The sequence below is a fragment of the Equus przewalskii genome, chromosome 14 (genome assembly GCF_037783145.1).
Source record: "Equus przewalskii isolate Varuska chromosome 14, EquPr2, whole genome shotgun sequence".
Lineage (NCBI taxonomy): Eukaryota > Metazoa > Chordata > Mammalia > Perissodactyla > Equidae > Equus > Equus przewalskii.
The window spans coordinates 68,162,690-68,179,070 of NC_091844.1; positions in this window are offsets into that span (position 1 = coordinate 68,162,690).

Sequence of the window (16,381 nt, forward strand, 5' to 3'; positions counted from 1 at the left end):
AGTTACAGGAGGTTACCAGAGAAGCACAATAAAATGCAGATTTAAGTCCTTGCCTTTGGTATTGATTAAGAGTTTCTAGAGAGAAGGTCATCTCCTTTCTTCTTCCTGGTACAGAGAGGGAGGCACCTTTTACAGGTAGAGATTTACCTTACAAATGTAAAAGTGTCCTAACAAAGGGCAAGTTCCATTCCTCAGAGCCTCCTTGCCTGTCACAGTTTATCAAAAGCAATGAGCCTCAAATAATCCTGACGCCAAAGAGACATATCTTGGGGTGGCCAATTCCAGGTCCCCACACTATAAATCTAAAACTATTAAAATAAAAAGTTTACTTTTTAAAAAGTGGGTAATTGTATCATAACCAAAATGCTAATATTGATTATTTCTGGATGGTAGGATCATAAGCATTTGCTTTAATGTATGCTCAAATTTTCTATAAAGTATGTACTATTAATAAAATCTGGAAACACTTCTTTTAAGTAGGTATGAACTTTCAGTTAGAGATAACAAATTAATCATATGCCTTTCTCTCCTCTCCCTCCATAGACAACCCCCCCGCCCCAGCAATTTTTTTTAAAGTATACAGCCATGAGAATACATTGAATGGAAATGAGGACATCAGTGGACCAGAGAGTTCAGTAATTTGGGGATGACCGAAAGGGCTGGAGGAATGGTAACTGAATTAGTGGAGTAGAGAAAACTAAGAGTTGGAAGGACCTGGAGAAGGAACCTATGGTGAGAAGTGAGCAGATTCTTCCCACAGAGCCCGGAGAGGCAGGGGCCTTAAAGGCAGCAGGTCCTGCAAGAAGTGAGATTGAGGCATTGGCTAAACTCTAGGGAACTGGTTGAGAGACATACATGGAGAAATTACAACTCTAGATGCCCTCCCAATCTCACACAGTTGGGCAACTATGTCCCTGCCAGAGACTGGAGGGTTTTTCTCTAGAGAAATTGAACCAGAGTATCCCCAGACTCAGAGATCCCACCAACAGTAGAGGGCAGCTGCCTGGCTGAAAACAGAAGGATTAAGTGTAGATCCACAAGTTAATAGTAAGGCCCTCTGCCAGACTCCTTCCCTTACCCCACCCAACAAAGGACTGTCAGGGACATATCCCCTGGGTAGAAGAGTGGAGGATAGTTTACTGAGAAGATTTACTAGCCCCAGAGAGAAGGCCTCTAAGTAGCGACTTTTCATGGTCTCCCAATGAAATAGCCTGAGTGAGGACCGCCAGTTAAATCCTTGCCCACAGGCACTGCTGCCTCTCACGCTGACACTCGCTGTTACGCGGGACTGGACAGCCCGGGATCACCAGGAATTCGCAGAAAGTATCCCAAGTGAGAGACAGAGACCAAAGCAAACAGACGTTGAAAAAAGAAAACGGACTCAGAGGAAACAGAGATGGCGTAAGGAGAAGAAAAGATTTTTAAAATTTTTATGTATACATTTAATGAATAGCCTCAGAGATCTAAAAGAAGATGCATATTCATGAAAAAGAATAGGGTGGTATGAAAAAGGAATAATCAGAGAATGAGCAAGAGCAATTCGAAATTTAAAACGTGATAGCTAAAATAAAAGCTTCAACAAAAGAGTAGGGAAAAAAAGTTGAAATTTCTCAGAAAGCAGAAGAGAAAGCTAGATGAAAATCAGGAGAGAAAAGAGTGTTAGAGGATTATTCAAGGAGTCCCGATATCTGTTTGAAGTTTCAGAAGACAGAGAAAACAAAGGATAGAAAACTATTTTTAAAATAATAATAGTGTAAGAAGATTTCCCAGACGTGAAAGAAATAAATCTCCCAGTTGAAAGTGCCCACTAAGTGTCCAGTAGAATGGCGGGAAAATACCAAGGCAATAATTTTGAATTTCAGAACGCCAGGATAAAAGAAATAACCTCGTAGCTTCACATCATGTGTGACGGAGTAGGAAGCTGTGGCATCAGGCATCTCAACAGCAGTACAGGGCGCTGTGGGACAGTAGTGTCGGGCACCCAAAGTTCTGAGGGAAAATTATTTTTATCCTAGAACTCTGTACTTATCCAAATAAAGGATAAGTGTGGAATAAAGATATCTTCAGATATGTAAGAACTCAAAATTTTTCCTTCCCACACACCTTTTCTTAGTAGATAGTGAAGGATATGATTCAGTGAAATGAAAGACTAAGCCAAGAACAAGGAACAAAGGGACTCTAGAAAACAGAGGAGCAATACAAAGGAGAAGATTGATAAGAGGATGTCCTAAGATGACACCTGAGCCCCAGGTGTAGAGAGCAACCCATCCAAACTGAAGCAAGATAACAGAGGGTATGGGAAGGAGGAGGTGGGGGGAAGGGAAGATACTGATAGATTACTGGATACATTTGGATATTTGGAAAAAACATAGCTAGATGTTTAACAGATACATGGAGAACATTTTGAACATATTAGCAATAGTTATTAAAAAGAAACTAAACAAAAAACTATGGCAACTGTTAACTGCAGGAAAAACAAAGTTGGAGCGAATGTAATGATGCAATACCATCGCTCAGCAGTAAACAATATTTACAGAGTCATAATAAAATAAACATTGACTATTGATTTAATTTTTAAAAATCATACTACACTTCTATGGGAACATGAGAGAAGAGAAATGTAAGAAAACTAAAATCTCGATTACCATGGAGAAAATCAACAGACAGTATCTGTCAAGCTCATGCATATGAGACAAAGCAAGGGCAAGGCTTGACTGATTCAACCAGTAAAGATAAAATGAGGCACTTTTCGATTTAGGCAATTTTTCACTCACAGAGATAGCAAGAAGAAGAAGCCAAAGGTGCTGGCTCCCTGTGATCGTGGTCCCATACAACAAAAAGGATGACACTGAAACAAAAGGGACTGGATAACTGAAACATGACTTGTGGGATACCTGTTGCTGAGGAGCCAGTTCTAGATGGTGACTAAGCGGTTTTATATTCTGCAGCTCTATTCTGAGGCATGCAGCTTTAGTGAGTTGGAAAATAGAAGTAAGAAAGTCTCCGAGATCATAGCCAGGAACATAAAAGAGATGGGATAAAAAAGAAGTGGGAAGATTCCTATAATAAGAATGCTGGGAGAAAGTGGAGAGGATGACAAAAAAGTAATTTTTTCAAAGAATATTTGAGAATTTCCCAGAAATGAGATAATAGAAAAATGTTATAACCAAACTAGAGAACATCAAGAATAAATTTTAAAGCCAAGAGAGAAAAAGAATTGATTACCTATAGCCCTGGAGAGGAGGGCAGGGCAGAGAGCCCCATATCTCATCAGAACTCAAGGCAATAAGAAGCTGTCTTGTGACAGCCTTCTGAGGAAGATAGGGAAGATAGCTTCCACCCTCTCATGCTCGGGGAGGATCACAAGGCATTCCACCAAGACTCAGATTAGCGGTGGTTCAGCCCTTTGCTCTAGTAGCCTGTTTGGAAATGTGCAAGCTGACCAGGGTGCCATGGCAGAGCTGTACCCGCGCAGAACATGGTTCCCATGCCTGTATCAAGAAATAACAGAATAAACATATTGTTTTTTAAGCAGAAATTATCAGAAGAAAACAGCTGAAACAGTGGAAAGTGTCTCCAGGGAAGAAGAATGCAAACAGGGAAGGAGGGGCAGAGGGCTGATGATTTTATATAAAAGTTTTTTTATTTAAAAAGTTCTATTTGATTATTTTAATATATTTTGGTAAAAATAGAAATTAGCTTTTCTAAAAGAGGTAGTGGGTATAGAGATTGGTCACTGGCCCCTTGAATCTTTGGCCTATCATCTGGTAAGTGATGCTGGAAGCCTCAAGCTGCAGGTCATAAAGCATCATATCCATCTCATCCTCCTCCCTTTCCAAAGCTGAAAGCCCACCTTCCTGGAAGGGAAGTTCTGAGACTCCAGACTGAAAGGATTGTTAAGTGCCTGGCAACGCAAAGGATGGAAGACACTCAGTGAAGTCTCAGGAAGTCTCCTAACAACAGGGAAAAGAGGAGATTCTAAAACCTTGAGAAAGAAAAAAAAAACAAGAGTTAAAAAACAGTCCTGGGAATCACAGTGAACATCTCAAAGCAGTACTGGATCCTGGAAGACAACGGCTCCAAAATTCTGTGGGAAGATGATTTCACCCCAAAATTCTACTCCCATTCAAACTATGAAATAAATGCAACAGAAGAAGGAAGACATTTTCAATATTTGCAAATATTCAAAATATTTCCCTCCCAAGCACTTTCTCTTAGGAAGCTAATGTCTTTGCATAAAGGCAGGAGCCAGGAGCACATGATCCATCCATGAATTGGGACCACAATATCTCCTCCCGCAGCTTGGGGTAGAATCAGAGTTGCTTGTAGTAGAATGAAACCTGCAGTCTGTGCTGTGTGCACAGATGTGGGGTCTAAATTTGGACTTTCCAAATAGTGTAAAACTATAAACCTAAACAATACTGTAAGACATAGTTTCCAGAATCAGTGTATCCAATAGTATTAGGGAAAAGATAATGATTAAATTGTCTATAAGAAGGCCTCTCCAATCCAGAGCATTTTCAGAAGAAAATTCCCATAGAAACAATTTCTAGAGAATATGAACTAAAACACAAGAATCACAGAATGTATAAAGAAGTACAGCACCATGAATGACCATCACTACCTCAAAAGTTGGAGGACACACACCCAGGAATTAGATAAAGAACATTATAAAAGGGGCTTTAAAATAGTTATGTTTAAAACCCTTAAAGAAGTAATTGAAGGAATACTGTACGTGAAACAAGAATAGGTGACTATAGAATGAGAATACACATAGGTAAAGAGAATTAGTGATTTGGAAGATAGAAGTGAGGAAGTCTCAAACAAAACCACAGTGAGACATCACCTCACACCTGTCAGAATGGCTATTATCAAAAAGACAACAAATAACAGTTGTTGGCAAGGATGTGGAGAAAAGCAAACCCTCATACATTGGTGGTGGGAATGTAAATTGGTGGCGCAGCCACTGTGGAAAACAGTATGGAGTTTCCTCAAAAAATTAAAAAACTACCATACGATCCAGCAATTCCACTTCTGGGTATTTATCCAAAGAAAATGAAGACACTAATTTGAAGAGATATATGCACCCCTATGTTCACAGCAGCATTATTTACAATAGGCAAGATATGGAAGCAACCTAAGTGTCCATTGGTAGATGAGTGGATAAAGAAGATGTCAATACTTCAGTGGAATTCACATCTTCAGTGGAATACTACTCAGCCATAAAAAATAATGAAATCTTGCCATTTGTGACAACATGGATAGACCTAGAGAATATTATACTAAGTGAAATAAGTCAGACAGAGGAAGACAAATACCATATGATTTCACTTATATGTAGAATCTAAAAAACAAAACAAAACAACAAAGAAAACAAAACAGAAATAGAATCATAGATACAGGAAACAACCTGGTGGTTACCAGAGTAGGGAGGGGTTGGTGGGTGGGCAAAATAGGTAAAGTAGATTAAGAGGTACAAATTTCCAGTTATAAAATAAGTAAGTCATGAGGATGTAACATACAGGATAGGGAATATAGTCAATAACGTTGTACTAACTCTATACGGTGACAGATTATAACTGGACTTATCATGGTGATCATTTTGTAATGTATACAAATATCCAATAACTATGAGGTACACCTGAAAATAATGGAATATTGTATGTCAATTATGCTTCAATTAAAAAAGTCAGGAAGTCTCAGATCACAGCTAGAGATACAAGAAACGGAATAAAAAAAGATGCCAACATTCTTATAATAAGAATTCTGGGGAAAGTGAAGAGGATAGTCAAAAAGGCATTTTTCTAAAAGATAATGGTTGAGAATTTTTCAGGAATGAGGAAATACAGAAGCATTGTAGTGAAACCAGAGAACATCAGTGAAGAACAAATTCTTAAAGCCACGAGAAAGAACAGAGTACCTAAAGAAGAACAACGATCAACCTGATAATGGGCTTCTCATCTACCACGACAGAGACAGGAGAGAGACAATGAGGTACAGCATCGATGTTCTAATGGAAAGCACTGTGAGCCTGGAGTTGTATACCCAGCTAAACTATAATTCAAGAGTGGGGGGTGAAACAAGGATAATTTTAGACATACAAGCACTTAGAAATTGTACTACTCATAGACACTTTTTTTGAAAAAAGAAAAATGGACCCAGACGGGAGAAATGAGACGTAAGAAGCTCTGATGAGAAAAAGAAACACTCAAATAGTGTGGTAAATATAATTAAGTATTGACTATAAATAACAAGAATCAACAGGTTAATAATTGTGTGTTTAAAGTAAGATGGAGAATTCTGAGGGAGGGTAAAGCAAGCTGGGGTCCTCGTCTTACTGGAGAGCAGGATAGAATTGGGGATTAGTTTAGGCTTTGTTACAAGAACATAAATTTGCTTTTATGTTAGAAAATGTAAGGCTAGCCATTAAACAGTAGAAATAGAATATATAATTTCAATACTAGTAGAGTAAAATAAAGGGAATAAAACAATCTTAATCTAACAGAAAAGGAAAAAGAAGCAAAGAGAATGCATGGCAAATAGAAAATATACATATATATGTATATAAATGGCAGGAAAAAAGCAGATACAGATTTAATACATTAATTTACATTTATACATTAATTTAAATACGGATTTAATATATTAATTAAAAATAAATACTTTCCAGGGCCGGCTCCGTGGCCAAGTGCTTAAGTTTGCACGCTCTGCTGTGGCGGCCCAGGGTTTGGATTCTGGGCGCGGACATGGCCTTGCTCGTCAGGCCACGTTGAGGTGGCGTCCCACATCCCACAACTAGAAGGACCTGCAACTAAGATATACAACTATGTACTGGGGGGGTTGGGGAGATGAAGCAGGAGAGAAAAAAAAAAAAGGTTGGCAACAGTTGTTAGCTCAGGTGCCAATCTTTAAAAAATAAATAAATAAATACTTTCCAACTAGATCTTTTAATCAAAATTCAGCTAGATACTGTGTCAGAGAGGAACAAGTTTTAAAGCAACAATAGAAAACAGGTGAAAATAAAGGTATAGAAAAAGATACACCAAGGAAATATTAACCAATATTTTTAAAAGCTGGTTTTAATTCAATGTTAATGTCATTTAAAATACAATTTTTAGCTTTCTTTAATTTTTTATTATGTGTGGTATGTTTATTACACCAACAAAGCTATTACAGAAATTGCTACATAGAATTGAGGTGCTGCCATACCAAAAGAAAAAAGAAAAGGAAAAACAACTACAATATGTGGTATTGGCTTCAGAGTTAGGCAAAGGATGGTGAGGAAAGTTTTACTGGAGGCTGGAAAAATGGTGACGTACGAGTTGCAGTGGTGCAATATTTGAAAAGCTGTCATTTGTGATCATTTGGAAGGCTTAGGTGTCAAAGTGAAAAGCTGTGAAACGATGTTTAATAGTGTGTCCTGATTATTACGATCTGATTTGACAGTGTTCTACTCAAGAAAAGGTTTAGAAAACAGTTGGCTGGTTTTCAAGAAAAGATGAAAGATAACAATGAATCCAGAATTTAGGGACTTGCAGGGTTGAAAGATCAGTAAAAAATAAAGCAGAGAAATGCTGCATGCAACAAGGCCAATTAAGACGCAGCTTTTGGGCAAAGATTTTTGTTAAAATTGCTAAATAGAACTAGACCAAGAGCCCACCCCACCAATGAGAAGCGGACCCAGCTCTTCTCTCGTGCTTGCTCCCGCACGCATGGGACAGAAGAGCTCCAGCTGCCACAGGAGTCACCCGCACAATTGATGCCACTGCACAGGAGTGTGTGTGCAGACCCATCCTCCTACCTTCTGATTTCAACCTCAGCTCAAGGCCACATCTGGGCCCAACAGGCCAAGAAGGAGAATGAGGAAGACCATTAGACCAGTTCATGGTCTGCTTTGCCTGTTCCACAGTGAGAGTGTGCGGCCCCCATCAGGACTGGAGGCAATGCCAGAAATAGATGTGGACCTTTAGAGAGAACATGAGTGAATACAGTAGGCAGTGGGAGAAGCTGTGACACAGACCTCAAACCACCTATTCACATAGGAACTCTCTGTAGAAAACAGCACCCAGAGAGATGAGTGGGTGGACGAAATCCTAGCATTACCCTACATCGTCTCATCCTGTAATCAGCCATTTCCCCCAAGAAGCCCTAGTCCTTTTAGTGGGGCATGTCATGGTATTTAGAAAGCACACTCTGGGGGCTAGAGGTGCTCATTGTTACAGGGTTGGTTATTGTTTCTAGGACTTCTCAGTTGACCCTACTAGGAAATAGATTATTTTAAATTGATTTTAAGTCCATACTTATATTTCCAATTCAAACTTTAGATGTTTGCTTAATTTATTTGATTTTTATATTTGCATCTCTTTTACACTGAAAATTTTAGATCCTAATGATGTTAACGTAATTGTTTATTTGCTTCATCCTACCTATATATAATAGTTTCAGAATACTAATGTTAATAGTACTAACAGTACGATTACCAAAAGAAGTTTAATCTTTTTCCAGGGTTTTTTGTGATTGTACTAAAGGGTATGTTTCTCTATCATCACAGCCACAAATTACTGTGTTTTAAGTCTCCTGAAATAATTCCATGAGTTTTGCCACCAATTTGATACATAGTCATTTCTTTTTTTTAAGAATTGCTTTTTTCTATTTTAATATAATTGTTTTATAATTATGTATAATATTTATACGGCTCCAAAGTCAAGTCCATCAGATCGTCTATTCAGAGAAGTCTAGCTTCTATCAACGACCCCTCTGCTTGGTCTCTTCTCTCTCTCCCAGAGAGAACCATTTTATTTTTTAATTTATTTTTGATGTCACAGTTTATTCTTCTACTTTTTAAAAGATAAGCAAACACATACACGTAGATGAATAATATTTTTAGATAAACAGCAACACAGACATATTTTCTCCACTCTGCTTTTTCATCCTAACACTATATGCTAGAAATCACTTTATACGAGCATATGGAGATGGCCTTCATTCTTTTCCACAAGTGTGTAGTACTCCACTGTGTAGATATACTATGATTGATTCAGCTAATCCTTTATTGATGGACAAAATAAAATAGAATTTAAGGTAAAAAGCATTATAAGGGCCAAAGTGGGACATTTCAGACTGATGAAAGGAACACTTCACCAAGAAGATACAATAACTGGGAATTTGAATGTACTTAACAACAGAGCTTTGAAATATGTAAAGCAAAATCCAAAAGGGTTAGAGAAAATTTTATACATCCATCAAGATATTTTGTTCATTTCATAAAAAATGGTTAGCGATATCTGACACAGAGTCTCAGAATAATTTTTATTTTTATATATTTATTATTATTATTTTTTTTTTTGCTGAGGAAGATTCACCATGAGCTAACTTCTGTGCCAATCTTCCTCTGTTTTGTATGTGGGTTGCTGCCACAGCATGGCTGATGACGAGCGGTGTAGGTCTGCACCTGGGAACCAAACCCCAGGCAGCTGAAACGGAGCATGCTGAACTTAACCACAGAGCCATGGGGCCGGCCCCTTGGAATACTTTTTAGATCAAGCTATTGCACAGCAGACCTTTCTACTTCCAGTCTTAACCCTGTCCAATTGATTCTCCACATTGCGGCCACAGTGACTTCTCTATAACACACATTGGACCATGCTTAGAACCCCACAATAATTTCTTAAGACACTAAAAGGCCTTTGCTGCTCTGGCCCCACCTTTGTCCAGCCGCCTTTCTCAGCACTCCTGCTCTCACTGCCTTCCGGCCAGTCACACTGCGCTGGTTTGCAGACCCTCAGTAGGAACCATGGTTTCTCCCGCCTGAGGGCTTTTTCGTAAACTGTTTCCTCTCTCTGGAACACTGCTCATCTTTTCTTCTTCCCCTTCTCTTCCTCCTCTTTCTTCTTCTTCTTCAAGATAACTCCTAATCCTTTAGGATTCAGCTCAGGCATCATCTTCTCCAGGGAGCCTTTCCTGGAAAACCACCAGACTGGGTGCTCCCCTGGCCCCCTGACCTTCCCTAATGCAGCATGTACCAGCCTGCGGGCCTCGGGCCTTTTCTTTCTCCACTCCAGACTGTGAGTGGAGTTCTTGAAGGACCAGGACTGTGGCGCTTTGTTGCCACTGTACCTCAAGTCCCTAGCACATGATTGACATACAGAGAGGCTCCATAAATGTTTATTAAATAAACAAATAGTGGGCAGGGGCAGAAATTATGTCAGCTTTATGTTACCGGGGAAGAACAGAGGCCCAAAGATGGTCAAGAAACAAGTCAGAATCCAATGGAGGTAAACTCACGAAACTTCTGGCCTCAAGGTCTCATGGACCCAGAATGAGCTGTCTAAAACAAACAAAACCGACCATGTTGCTCACAGGTACAAAACAGATGATCTTTGGGAGTTTTATAAGCAAAGCAGCACAAATGGGGGCTTCTCGGAGTTCTTCATCAAGGAGTGTCAGTCAGACCTGGGCTGGGGGGCCAAAGCACGTGGATGGTGGGAGATAAGTGTGCCACTGCCACTAGCCCTTCCCTCCTGGGCTTCTACCCCAAAATTCCTCACTCAGCATGTGCTCAGGTGACCCTGGAAAGGGATCTGTGCTCCCCACCGCTCTCTGCTATGCCCTGCAGAGAGAGAGCCACTTTCTGGAGCAGAAAGTTCCATCCTGGGGCAGCGGTGGTCGTTAGGGGGAGGGGCAGTGTAGAAGGGCAGGGGGATAACAGATGAGGCTAAATTAATTTTGGAAACCATTAAATCTTTGAAAAGAGAGCGTGTTTTCAGCAGGGACAGTGAATCACTGTGATTTGCAGAAACAGGCACAAAGCAATTAGCCATCTGGATGCAGTGGCTTCCAGCCCCCCAGCGGAAACTTCAAGTGAGCGGAAGGCTGGTCATTACCCAGCCCAGGCCCAGCTCTCCAGGCCCCACAGATAAGTCTGTGCTTCCAGCCGGCTGGGAGCCCAGAGGCCTAAAACAAAGGGCAACTTGGCAAGAGACACAGAAAAATGGGCAGGAAATGCAACACCAGCCACAGGGCGCAAATACTACTTCCTTCTTCCTGTGAGCTCCCCTCAAAATCCATCATGAGTGAGTGAGCAGTTCATTCACTCGACAAGCATTTGTTAGTCACCTACTAATTCCCAAGCCTTGTGCTAGCACATAAATTGTGTCACTTAATCCTCTCAACATGCATATGAGGAGTTCCACAATTCCGAGGGGACCCATCACGTGCTATTCTAAGTGAACAGCACTCCCTGGGATTAGAAAAGCAAAGTAGCCTTGACTGGGAGAGATTATAATCTTTTTTAATCAATGAGGAAACAAAAGCTAAAACAGATGAACTTGCTCAAGGTGAGAGTGAAACTCAGAATTCTGTGCCGTTTCCTACATGATTCACATTTGCCAATTGCTGCTCTGTCTGGCTCATAAAGCTGTGAGAACCAAATAATATACCCAGATGTGAAAGGGTTTTGTAAACTGTAGAGTGCCCTACACAGATGACCTATTCTTATAAAGCAGTCTCCCCGCTTTCTCTGACGCCCTGTGACCCTAAGGTACTGCCCCTCCATTTACCCCTAGAACTGCCAGGGAGTCCTGGAGAGGCCCACCCAGCAGCCTTTCCAGGAGGAGAATGTACAACTGACCAGAAAGAGGGCTTTGCTGGGGGAAGCCTGACTGGATCAGACTGTGCTGTGAGTTACAGACTCCGACGGTTCTGGCACTGTTGTGCCATCAGTTTGCACCATCTGTGGCAGAAAGGCCAAACGGAGCAACACGCTACCACCGGGAGCCTGCTTCCAGCAAAGCGAGAGAAGCCAGGAGGGGGACACCCCTAGACTGACCAGAGGTCGGTGCCGCCACATGGAAGTGCTGGGTCCTCCCGCCTGCCTGAGTTTGCTGTGGGACCGTGGACCAGGCACCTCCTGCTCCACACTTTGGTAAAGTGCTGCCTCTGCAGAGCCTCAGCAGAGAGCTATTTAGCCCAGCTCAGGACTCTGCTGTGGCCTGGGAGGCCCTGGACCTGGGTGGCCAGAGGGTTTTCATTTGCTATCTGCATCTGCAGCCCATCCAACTGGTGCTGGGAGGACCAGCTCTCTGACCAGGACAGAGCTGAGGGGATGCAAAGAGCATGGACCTCGGAGGCAGATAATCTGGGTGAGGCTCCCGGCTCTGCCTCTCCCTGGCCATGACCTTGGGCAAGCCTATTGACGTCTCTTCTTGTTTTCTTCATGTATAAAATGAGGTGAACGGCCCTGGCCTCATAGGGTGGTGGTGAGGCCTGAAGGAGCTCCCAGGTGCCCTCAGAACTAGTGAGGAGAGCCTCAACGGTAAGGTTTCCTGACTCGGCCACGGCTGCCGCGTGGAACGCAGGCTCAGGGTGGCCAGATCATTTTATTTGTTGAGAAAAATCAGAAATCTGGACTTTGATGTGAACTTTCCCAATTTTCAAAAGCCTGTGAGGACAGAACAGAGCATGTCTGCAGGCCATCAGAGTGTGAACTTCGATGACTGTGACATTCCTGCTGGTCTCTTGGCACACCACGTCCTCACAGTATTAGTTTCCCTCCTCCTCTCCCTGTTTACTCCCTTCTGGCTGGCTCCCTCAGGATCTGCCTTTCCCCTGGTGGTGTCTGTCACCCACATTGTAAACTGGGCCGAGGTCAGCTCGGCCCTGGGGTGGCCGGAACCCAAGGCCCTGGGGCTGAGGGAAGGCAGGTCGTCTGGCGCTCTGAAGACAGGTGCTCTCAACAGAAGCAGATGGGTCACAGGACCACCACCTGGAAACCCCACGGAGCCTCTTCCCCAAGAGGGCGAGGGAAGGGTGAGAACAGGGATCTTCAGCCGCAAAATGAAGGAATGAATGAGCCACTGCTGCCTCAAGTAGAACTTTGCTTGGCAGCTGTGGGGCAGGATTGAAGACTCTGCTCTTCTCCGTAATGTTGACAGGGCCTCTGGCAAAGGTTTGTGGGGCCGTTGGCTGGGAGTCCTTGCGGAACAAACAGGCTCAGGGCCAAGCGAAGCAAGCCGCCTTGCAGCTCCCGGTCTCCATCTCATGCCTCTGATTAGAATCAGGCTGCAGTCTCCTCCCCAGGGCCTTCCAGAGAATCAGGCTGGGGCTGCCGGAAGCAGGAGTGCAGGGGCAGGAGAGGGGGGGTTAGGAGGTGGGCTCTTGCATCAAAGTCCTTCCCAGAAAGGGGCAGCTCCTTCCTAGCACTGGGCCTGCTGGTCTCCCCCACCCGCCCTTTCCCGGACATCCTGATGTCTCTCTGCAGCCTTTCCCAGGCGGGGCCAAGCCTGGTCGAGGCCTTAGGAGCCCTCAGCGAAGCCGCACCGGGAAGCACTTGGCCCCGAGACACACCCTCTCACTCTCTCTTAGCTGTTCCTGAGAAAGGGTGTGGAAGGAGCCCCCAGAGAGCCTCTTTCTTTCTTGTGGCACTTCCCAGGAAATCCTCCAGGTGAGGAATTTTCCACCGTTCCCTGTCCCTGGGTCCAGGTCTGACTTGGTTCCTTCAGCTTCGGAGCATACCCCTCAGCCCTCCCTGGGGTTGGAAGGAGCTGCAGTTTGGGCCCAGCCAGTCTCCTCCAGTCTGCAGCCGCACAGCTTGACCTTCCTTAGTGCCCACCAAATGGACAATGGCAACTCAGCCATCCAAACCTCAGATAAACCGAAACTGAGGCGCAGTTTCTAACACAACGGAAAGATCAAGAAGGGCTGAGGAAGTGTTCCAGACTGGAAGACAGTAAAGAGAATGACAACTAAGTGCAATGCGCGGTCCTGGATTGGATTTCCTGATCTTGGATCAGGAAAAACAATTGCTGTACAGGACATAATTTGGCAGAATTCAAATATGGACTATATAATAGAAGTGATATTGTATCAACGTTACATTTCCTAAATTTGATCATTGAAATGTAGTTGTAAAAAAGAATGTCCTCGGTTTGTTTTCTCTAAAGTATTTAGGGATAAAGAGGCAAGTCTGCAACTTATTCTCAAATGGTTCACAAATAATAATAATAATATGTACATTATTATTCCTCAGTTAAGCACACAGCTACCAGACACTCAGCAATTCCACTCCTAGGTGTATGCCCAAGAGGAATGGAAACATGTCCACACAGACACTTGCCCAGTAACGTTCACAGCAGCATTATTCATAACAGCCAAAATGTGGAAGCAACTCAAATGTCCATCAGCTGATGAATGGATCAATAAAATGCAACATATGTCTAAATACTGAAATGTTATTTGGCTATAAAAAGGTGTGAAGTACTGATGAATCTTGAAAATATTATGCTAAGGGAAAGAAGCAAATCACAAAAAAGGACATACTATATGACGCTATATATATGTGATGTCCAGAAAAGGCAAATCTACAGAGACAAAGAGTAGATTCATGGTTCTCAGGGCTCAGGCAAGTGGGGCAGAGGGGAGAGAGAGCTGAAGGGCACATTCTTTTCTGAGATGATGAAAATGTTTTAAAATTGACTGTGGTGATCGTTGCACATACCTGTCAATACACTAAAAACCATTGAATTGTACTCCTTAAATGGATGAATTGTACAGGCTGTGAATTATACCTCAATAAAGCTGTTATAAAAATAATAATATATATATATGGAGAGAGAGAGAAAGCGAGTGACAAAGTGAATGTGGCAAAATATTAATGACTGTTGACTCTGGGAGAAGGATATTCAGGAGTTTATTGTACTATTCTTGTATCTGTTCTGAGTTTGAAAATATTTTAAAATAAAAGGTTTGGGACCCGCCCCGTGGCCGAATGGTTCGGTTCACGCACTCCGCTTCAGCAGCCCAGGGTTTCGCCGGTTCGCATCCTGGGCACAGACATGGCACCCCTCATCCAGCCATGCTGAGGTGGCATCCCACATGCCACAACTGGAAGGACCCACAACTAAAATATACAACTATGTACCAGGGGGATTTGGGGAGAAGAAGAAGGAAAAAACAGAAGATTGGCAACAGTTGTTAGCTCAAGAGCCAATCTTTGAAAAAAAAAAAAAGGTTAACATTTTAAAAAGAGAGATTTAGCCCTCTACTCATCATCCCTCTAGGGACTGGCTGCAGAGAGGCCACAGTTCAGGCTCTGGGATCTGGCAAGCCGGGCTCCTGGTTCAGCTCCACTATTTACTGATTGTATCACCCTGAGTGAGTTACTTGACGTCTCTGGATCTCAGGTTTCTCATCTGTAAAACGGTAATGATGCCAAAAGTCTTCCCAGAGAGAACTGTTGTGAGAATTAGAGACAGTATACAGAAAGCTTTTAATTTTTCTATGTGTTAAGTGCTTAATAAATATTAGCTATTATTATTCAGTCAAAAACAATTTTTTTTTTAATTTAAAGATTTTATTTTTTTCCTTTTTCTCCCCAAAGCCCCCTGGTACATAGTTGTATATTCTTCGTTGTGGGTCCTTCTAGTTGTGGCATGTGGGATGCCGCCTCAGCGTGGTCAGATGAGTGGTGCCATGTCCGCGCCCAGGATCCAAACCAAAGAAACACTGGGCCACCTGCAGCGGAGCGCGCGAACTTAACCACTCGGCTACAGGGCCAGCCCCAAAAGCAATTTTTAAATAATTTATTTTTTCTTTCATATTACAAAAGTAATACGTGTTCATTATGAAACTTTTGGAAAATGCAGATATATAAACAAAGAAGTTAAAATCACCTGTAACCCCCAAATTCTGTGAAAATCACTTTTAACATTTGGGGATGTACCTGGTTTGTGATATATTCACAGAACACATGATACAATACTTAGCATAACGTACATATTCCCTTGTAACACACTTTGTTCACTGTACATAATGACGTCTGCTGAGTCTTTACCACATATCGGGTGCTGGGTTTAGTGCTGAGGATTCTGAAAATAAGACAGACACCCAGCCCTTAGGAGCAAAATCTAGACATGGGAGAGACTTATTAGACAATAATTAGAGGACAATTTGATGAGAGCGACATTGAAAAAAAGAAAAAAGGGCCTGCCTGCTGCCTGACTCAGCCTGCCGGTGTTGGAACGGCTTGTCGGAGGTTCTCAGTGGATAAGGAGACATTTCAGACAGAAAAACGGGGAAGCGCTGTCTGGGCAGAGGAAAGAGTACGTGCAGACCGGCTCTGGCATGTTCGTGGACTGTTTCAGTACTGGATCACGGTAGGAGGTAGGCAGGGATAGCAGCGTGGCTGAGACCAGATCATAAGGGGCCTCGAATGCCATGCCAATGTTTCTGGACTACAGCACAGCCTTCAAGGGTTAGAATAGACCTCCAACCTTCTAATGCTCCCTCTTAATACACAGTATTTAAAGTCTCAACTTAGGAGGAAGATTGGCTAAATTCAAATCCTGGCTGTGTAGCTTACCAGCTGTGTGACCTTGGGCAAGTT